This window comes from Crocuta crocuta, unplaced genomic scaffold, assembly GCF_008692635.1.
Source record: "Crocuta crocuta isolate KB4526 unplaced genomic scaffold, BGI_CrCroc_1.0 scaffold19, whole genome shotgun sequence".
Lineage (NCBI taxonomy): Eukaryota > Metazoa > Chordata > Mammalia > Carnivora > Hyaenidae > Crocuta > Crocuta crocuta.
Genome location: NW_027551565.1, coordinates 4,068,458 through 4,077,246, shown reverse-complemented (window position 1 = coordinate 4,077,246; position 8,789 = coordinate 4,068,458).

The window sequence follows — 8,789 nt, the reverse complement described above, 5'->3', positions numbered from 1 at the left end:
CTGGGGTATGGAGCAGTTTAAGGATCATCTTGGGTTTTTTGTTTATTAGTTTTTTTTGTTAGGGAGCAACATAGAATTTAAGACTTTAATGAATAGGTGATCTCCATGTTGCCAAAATGTGTCGTGGTACTTTTGAGGGCTCTGACTGGAGTTACCATGGTTCTGCCCTTTGACTTTTTCATATCCATAAGGGTAGGAAACCTATTCCAAGGAGCCAGGAGGAGCAGTGGAGTCAGTGCAGAGCCAGGGAAGGAGCTGTCAGAGAGGCGGGGGAAGCAGAGGTGGGGGCAGAACCAGGGACTCCGCCAGTTGACTGGAGACTAGAGAAAGAAATGTTCTAAAGGATAAGATGTTCATGGTGCTGGGGTTCCCAGGTGGCTCAGTTGGTTGAACATCTGACTCTTGATTTCGTCTCAGGTCATGATCCCACGGTTGTGGGTTTAAGCCCTGAGTCTGGCTCTGTGCCAAGCATGAAGCCTGCTTGGGATTCTCTCTCCCCTCCTTCTCTCTGCCCCTCCCCTGATTGCATACGCTCTCTCTCTCTCAAAATAAATAAACATTAAAAAAAAAAAATATGGTCAATGGTGCTAAATGTTGAGGACAGGTTAAGTGGCTAAAACCTAAGCAAAGATTGTTGGCTTGGGCAACAGAGTAGGCCATTTCTGGAACAGATTCAGATGAGAGGTGGAAGTAGAATTCAGGCTGAAATGTGCCAAGAAATGAGTGGGAAGTAAGGCCCTGAATGATTCCAAGCATACTCTTCTGTCTTTGGCTGTGAGGGCAGGGGAGAAGTTTAAGCATGTCATAGAGTTGAGGGAAAGTGTGTGCATGTGTGTGTGTGCGTGCACACATGTGTGCAGGAAATGAAACAGCTTGGCAGGTTTATAAATTGAGCAGGAGACAACACATTGAGAGAAAAGACTGGAGAGAAGGCTAATTACTACCATTACTGACAGCTTACTGTTCTAGGCACAATGCTAGGTGATGGGACCTATGAATATGCCTTCATATTATTTGTTTCATTTAATGCCCACAGCAATCTTGGGAGGAAAATGAGGCTCACACAAGGTGAGTCATTTGCCCAAGGTCACACAGCTATTATTTTGGCAGATTAAACAGACAGATCTTTCTGACTCTAAAGACACATAAATTCTATTCATGAAAGAGAGGGAAAAGAGGAAAGGATATTTAGTGCAAAAAGGTCTTAGAGGAGGGAGTTGAAGTTGGAATAATAAACATGGGTTAGTAAGACAGAGGCTCATATTATCCCCAGAGGCAAATCCTTTAAAAAGGATTAGAACTTAATTTCATTTTATTTCCTGGATAAAAATAGCCGAGGTAGCTGGCATATGTATTCAGCTAGGTTCCTAGGAGACCATTGATAATTCCGTATGCTTATAGTGCTTTTATTCCCTTATTGTGTCTGGCTTTGGTCATCACCAAAATGATCTCAAATAGTATCCTGTGTGCTTACATGACCATGTACTCCTATAACTCTTCCTTTTCCTTGAAATTACCTTCGTCTATTTATGAGTATAAAAATGGACCCTACTAGTTATTTGGCAAGCCATATATGAAATAAATACTGAGTTTGAATGAATCCCATTTGGAGATTTGGTGTTTCAATTTTTATCTACCAGACTGTTATTAGATTACATTGGCTGGGGCATGCGAAATACAAGAATTTTTAAATATGGACCCCTAAAAGATGAGCAACATGTTACAGCTGAGCTTTTGTTTCATCTAAGCCATTCTAGTTGAAATTCGCATGACCTACTTTATCTTATGTTCTGTTGCCATAGTGCTTAGGTTAAATGTGTAACTAAAGAAAATTGATTTCCAGTGCAAATCTTAATTTTTATTGTGCCCTGCAGTGCTTCATGGATGATGTATGTATGATGAGTTTCACATTTAGAAGATTCCAGGGGGAGTTAAAGTATTATGGCCTCTATCCATGGATATTAAGATAATATATTTTCTGTAGATGTGTATCATTTTCTTAAAAATATGAGTTTATGAATACCCTTAGGCAAAAAAGAATCATTTTCTGACTGCTTCAGAAGCAGGCTCCAATTTACATGGGTCAATCAGTATTTGCTAAAAAGGAAAACAATATTTATCTTGGAAAGCATAAACCTCAAGCTCAAAGATAAATGCTTGTCCCTCAAGTGCTTTAATGCCTCATTTGATTTAAAAATCTGTTCTACAAGGGCACCTCGGTGGCTCAGTTAGGCGTCTGACTCTTGATTTCAGCTCATGATCTCACAGTTCCTGGGTTTGAGCCCCACATCAGGCTCTGTGCTGACAGTGCAGAACCTGCTTAGGATTCTGTCTCTTCTCTCTTGCCTCTCCCTCTGCTCTCTCTCTCAAAATAAACAAACTTAGGAAAAAAAATCTGTTCTAAAGTAAAGTAAGCATTTAGAGTTCTCAAGACCCCATCTTTATTTAAAAAACAAACCCAAAAAACCCAGCTGGCAGACATCTTCCATCAGTGGCAGGGTATGTGTTTGAAGGGTGGGAGAAGAGGCCTGGCCAAGGCTACAGGGCCAACATTCCCCAGCATTCTCTATAAATGGGGACATTTCTTTCTGAATGGTGAGGCTTTTCTTCATTACACCAGTGATACTGTAATTTCCCAAATATGGAGAGCAATGAAAATGTCTTTTGTTATGTTAATGACTTTTGCAACCGCCACTAGGTAACCCAAGAATGGGGGCTGCTTGCCTGGGGAACCAATCATGATTAGAGGGTTAGAACGTTCAGTCCCCCGCCCCACCACCTCTGGGACAGGTGAGGGGCTGGAGATTGAATCAATCACCAGCAGCCAATGATTTAATCAACTGTGCATGTGTACGGGAGCCTGCATTAAAAACCCAAAAGGATGGGTTTAAAGAGCTTCCAGGTTGGTGAACCAGAACTCTTCCATAAGCCAGACCCTAAATCCATTGGGGCTGAAGCTCTTGTGTTCAAGAACTTGCTCTAGGTATCTCTTCATCTTGTTCATTTGAATCTTTTTATATCCTTTGTAATAAATAATCTAGTGAATAAACTGTCTTCCTGAGTTCTGTGAGCTATTCTAGCAAATTAATCAAACCTGAGGAGGGAGACATGAAAACCCCTGATGTATAGCTGATTTGGTATCTGAAGTGGGGGCAGTCTTCTGGGGCTGAGCCTTTAACCTGGGGGATCTGGCACAATCTCCAGGTTGATAGTGTCAGAATTGAGTTCAGGTTGTGGCACACCTTGGTCAGTGTCTGAGGAGCACTGAGTTAATTGCTTGGTGGTGTGGAAAAACACACACATTGTAGCACCTTGAAAAATTGTTTCCCTCTATTGAACACATTCAAGTTTCCATAAATCTGGGAATTTATAGGGCAGATTACCTCCCAAACATGTTGTGTTTGGCTTACACAATTCACTTAATGCAATTATAAGAGGAAAAGCCTATTTCCTTCTACTCTACTCTCAATATTTCTGACACCAATGTGTGGGTTCTCCACACTAAGCTAGTCTCTCATTTTCAGTGGACACCAACTCAGTGTCCTACAGTTTCACTCAATTCTTGTTTTTTTTTGTTTTTTTTTTTTTAATGTTAACTTATTCTGAGAAAGAGGGAGAGAGAAAGAACGTGAAAGCAGGGGAAGGGGACATAGAGAGGGGGAGAGAGAGAAGCCCAAGCAGACTCCGTGTTGTTAGTGCAGGCTGTTGTGGGGCTCCATCCCACAAACTGAGATCATAACCTGAGCCAAAATCAAGACTCAGACTTTCAACCAACTGAGCCACCAGGAGCCCTTCACTCAATCCTGACACTAACTGCGTGGAGTTAGACCTCACAGGTTAAGGGTTGAGTCCCACAAGACTAAAGCCCACATCAGATGCTAATCTCAAATCCTATGCTGTCCTCTATGCTTCTGATCAACTGGCTAAAATCAAGGGCTCCCACAACTCCCTCTTCCAGTTTGATAGTATGTAAGAATGACTCCCAGAACTGAGGACATTGCTTTACTTACGATTTACTGCTTTATTATAGAGGATACAACTCTGAACACCCAAACGGAAAAGATGCATAAGGGTAAAGCATTCAGACAAAGGCACAAAGCTACAGTGCTTTCTCTGGACACCCCACCTTCCCAGCAGAGGCTCTCCGGACACAGAGGTGGTGGTGGAGTGGGGCTGGAAGTTCCAGTTCTCTAGTCTAGAGTTTGGTTCGTAGAGCCATAAGCCCCCATTCTGGAAGAGCCAGTGCATTAGCATAAACTCAGGTGTGGTTGAAACGGGCTTATAAGAGACCCTCCTCTCACCCCATCACTTACGTAATTCCAAGGATTTTGGGAGTTCTGTGTCCGGAAGCTGAGCAGAGACCAAATATATATATTTTATTATGTCAGGGTTACTTATCTGCATCTTGTATGCATTTGATCTTGTTGCCTTTGCCTTGAACAGTTTGAGGAAGAGGCAATACATATGCTGAATACAGTTATCTGTTTTCATTTGTATGTAAAATATGTTTATATTGTTTATCTTACTGTATTTCTAATTTGTCTTCACTTTTGAAGTGTTTTGATTAATTTTTATTTTTTTAAGTTTATTTGTTTTGAGAGAGAGAGAGACAGAGAGACAGAGTGCAGGGGAGGGGCAGAGAGAAAGGGAGAGAGAGAATCCCAATCAGGCTCTGTGCTGTCAACGTGGAACCTGATGCTGGGCACCATCCCACAACCCTCAGATCGTGACCTGAGCCAAAACCAGGAGTTGGACATTCAACTGACTGAGCCCCCCAGGGACCCCGAAGTGAGTGCTTTTGCTTCATTGCAGGTGATGGTAGTGTTGCTCAGGCTTACAGTGGGAAATGAGAAAGCCTCAAGGCCCTTTGAGCATCTCTCTAATAGTGAGTTATGGTTTACAGTTCCCATCTCTTCTTTGTTTCTGTACTCCTCTAGTAATTGTGTTTCTTTCCAAGATCTTATTTTTGCACTCCTTGAGACAGACTCCACTGTGAAAGCCCAGGCTTGCTCATTGAGGTTTGCCTCCGTGTTAGGTGCATGATCCTATTGATGCAAAGATGTGCTGGCCAGAGCTGCAGTATGACATGACTCTTCATGGTGACTAGCAGACAAGAAACTACCCTTGGATGTTTGCTCAAAACAGGGCTTCAGGGGGGCAGGTACTTACATCTTGAGATACTACTGACACAGAGGAGGCCAGAACTCCTGTGTAGTTAACAGCATATATCCTGGCGTCCTATTGCATGGAGTTTATAACTTGACTCCACCAATTACTGGCTGTGGGATCTTAGGTCAGCTACTTTACCAACCTGTGCCTCTGTTTCTTCATCTGAAAAATAGGGATAATAATAACACTTCTCTCATAGTGTTGCTGTAAGAATTAGATAACATATGAAGAGCCTAGCATAAAGCTGGATGTATAACAAAGGCTTACCATATTAACACTGGTTTTTATAATCATAATTATGATTGTTATTTGGATTATTTCTAAGCTCTAGCACACTACTTTTCATATAGTAGCTTCTCAATAATTCTTTGCTGAATGAATAGATGAACCAATGAATTAATCACATCCCAGTGCCTGAAATATGTAATTTGACTGAGTTAATTATCTCTCAGGTGGGACTTTAAAATATTATACCTAGAAACTAATAAGTGTATCATCTCTTCTTTCAAAAAATCATTTCCATAATGAGATTTGCATTTCAAATGGATTTTGTATAATGGAGAGCTTCCTTCTCTCCTCCACTCATACCCCAAAGTAGCCCATGATGAATCATCTGTTATTTTTCATAAGGTCCCAGTGAAAAACTGTGCTTTTCCTTACTGGCTAGGCAATTTGCAGTGGCTGTTGCAACAAAAGTCTATTAATTTTTAACTTGTATTTTCTTCCAGAAAGCCATTGGTAGTGGACAAGAGAAACTTGTTATCCATGTCCCTGCCATCAATAAATATTATTTTATATTCCCCCTTCTTTTTTCCCCCCAATCTAAGTGTGAAGTAATATAACGGAAATGTTAAGCCTAAATTCACAGATTAGAAGCAAGGTGGTATGGAATCAATTCCATCTGATTCCCTCATAGAGTTGACTTATATTGAAATAGCCAAAATATATTGCAGATCTCTGCGTAGAATCTATTGCCTACCCTTCCTTCTGTTTTTTAGCATACTGTTACTCTGCTTGTCCAATGTGCCATTGTCACATATGCCACATATAGATGATCCTTAGACTTTGCAGTTCTTCAGAAGGAACTAGATCGCATTTGGTAGAAGACACTGTTCCACTACTCCAAGTGTGCTATCTTCATGTCTTCATTGTTACCATCACCAAAAAATCCCTTGTCTGTCATAAGCATCTTGCTTACATATTTCTTTACCTTCCCCCATAAAAAATTTAAATTCCTACTATTTTAGATTCTCTTGTTTATTTTTATTTTTTTATCTCCTTAACGTTTCAAACTTTTATTTTCCTATTTTGTTTAAATATTTTTCTCAGTTATAATTCTTTTTAATTTCACCATTGTTTGTTTTCTTCCTATTTTTCCTTTAAATATCTTAATAATTTTTGTCCCTTTTGATCTTCTAGTTCTCTGATTTTAGCTTTAATCTTTTCATAGCCTTGGTTTATAAAGAGCAAAAAAAGGGGCACCTGGGTGGCTCAGTCACTTAAACGTCCAACTTTTGATTTTAGCTCAGGTCGTGATCTTGTGATCCTGGGATCAAGCCCCATGTTGGGCTCCACACTGAATATAAAGCCTGCTTAAGATTCTCTCCCTCTACTGTCCCTCTCCCTCCCTTCCCCCCCTTCCCATCTCTCCCCATTCCTCCTGCTCCCTCCCTCNTAAAAAAGGTGGGGGTGCCTGGGTGGCTCAGTCAGTTAAGCTCAGGTCATGATTTGGGCTCGATTTGGGCTCGGGTCATGATCTCAAGTTTCCTGGGTTTCAGCCCCATGTCAGCCTCTGTACTGACAGCATGGAGCCTGCTTGGGATTGTCTCCTTCTCTGTCTCTGCCCTTCCCCTGCTCAAGCTCTCTCTCTCTCTCTCTCATGTGCTCGCTCCCTCTCTCTCTCTAAAATAAATAAACATTATGCTGATTTGAAGGGCATAAACACCCTAATGTTTATAGCATCACTATCAACAATAGCCAAATTATGGAAAGAGCCCAAATGTCCATCAACTGATGAATGGATTAAGAAGATGTGATATATATATATACCACATGTGGTATATATATATACCACATATATATACATATGTGCTATATATACATATATATGTTTGTATTATATATACATACATACACAGTGGAATATTACAGGGCAATGAAAAAGAATGAAATCTTGCTATTTGTAACAATGTGGATGGAACTGGATGATATTATGCTAAGTAAAGTCAGTCAGTCAGAGAAAGATAGAGACCATATGATTTCAGTCATATGTGGAATTTGAGAAACTTAACAGATGTTCATAGGGTAAGGGAAAGAAAAATAAGATAAAAACTGAGAGGGAGGCAAACCATAAGAGACTCTTAAATACAGAGAACAAACTGAGGGTTGATGGGGGTGGGGGATGGGGAAAATGGGTGATGGGCATTAAGGAGGAGGGCACTTGTTGGGATGAGCAGTTACATAAGTGATGAATCACTGGATTCTATTCCTGAAGCCAAGACTACACTGTATGTTAATTAACTTGAGAATAAAAATAAATAAACATTTAAAAAATAAAAGCCAACATGAAATCTTGTTATAGAGACAGATGCAAAAGGTTTTGCTGATGAATTGATCACAGATGGAGAGGGAAAGAAAGGAATTAGTGGTGAAAACTAGCATTTTAGCTTAAGCAAATGGGTGAAAAATGGTGTGATGTACTTCAGTAGAAAACCTCAGCCAAAGTCAGATGCTTAACGGATTGAGCCACCTAGGCACCCCATGCAGATATTTTTAAATAAATATTTTTAATTCACTTTAATGAATAAATAAATTAAAGATAAATTAATACTTTTTCTGAAAAAGTCATTAGATGAACACTTCTGGCATTTATATAGATTTATATTTCAGGAAAACTCACTAGGGTATGTCTATAGAGAACAGACTGAAAAGTTGCAGACAGAGAGCTCCATTAGAATGGAAACTGTGGAGATCAACTGCAGTTTGAATAAAATTAAGATGAAAGATCTACTTATCTATTGATAGGGAAGCTGAAGGTTGGGGAAGTCTGTGTGATGTTAGTAATGTAGATGAAAAAGCTTTTTCTATGAATGAAGTCGCTGAGTATATTTTAAAGAAAAAGTGATAATGTAATGAGTTAAAAATGGTATCTACCTGTTTTAACAGGCATATTCATTTTTTCTGAGCTTCAGAGGAGGCCTGTCCAGCTAACATGTTCTTTATCACTATGTTTTATTTAGCGTGGCTGTGGAGGCCATATTACTTTAAAGATTGAACTGAAATAAAGTAATTAAAATGTAGTAATTTGTAAATGTATTGGACTCATGTTAAATATTCATCAGTGAGAGCCACAATGCCTTCTTTTTTGTGAAAAGGTAGCGTGTTATTTTGTTGAAAAGAACTAACTCTCTGGTGACTACCATTGTCAGTCTCTCACACTCAGGTTCTTCACCTGCAAAATGGGGACAATGATGCGCATATCATAGGATTTTAAGGGCATTTGTAAAGTAGAAAGGACTTCACGTGTGTTTATCCATGCTTATCTTTCTCCTCTTCCTCCTCCAATGCCCCAGTGCTGGGTACACCCAGAAGATAACTAACCATATACGGTTGTTGAATGA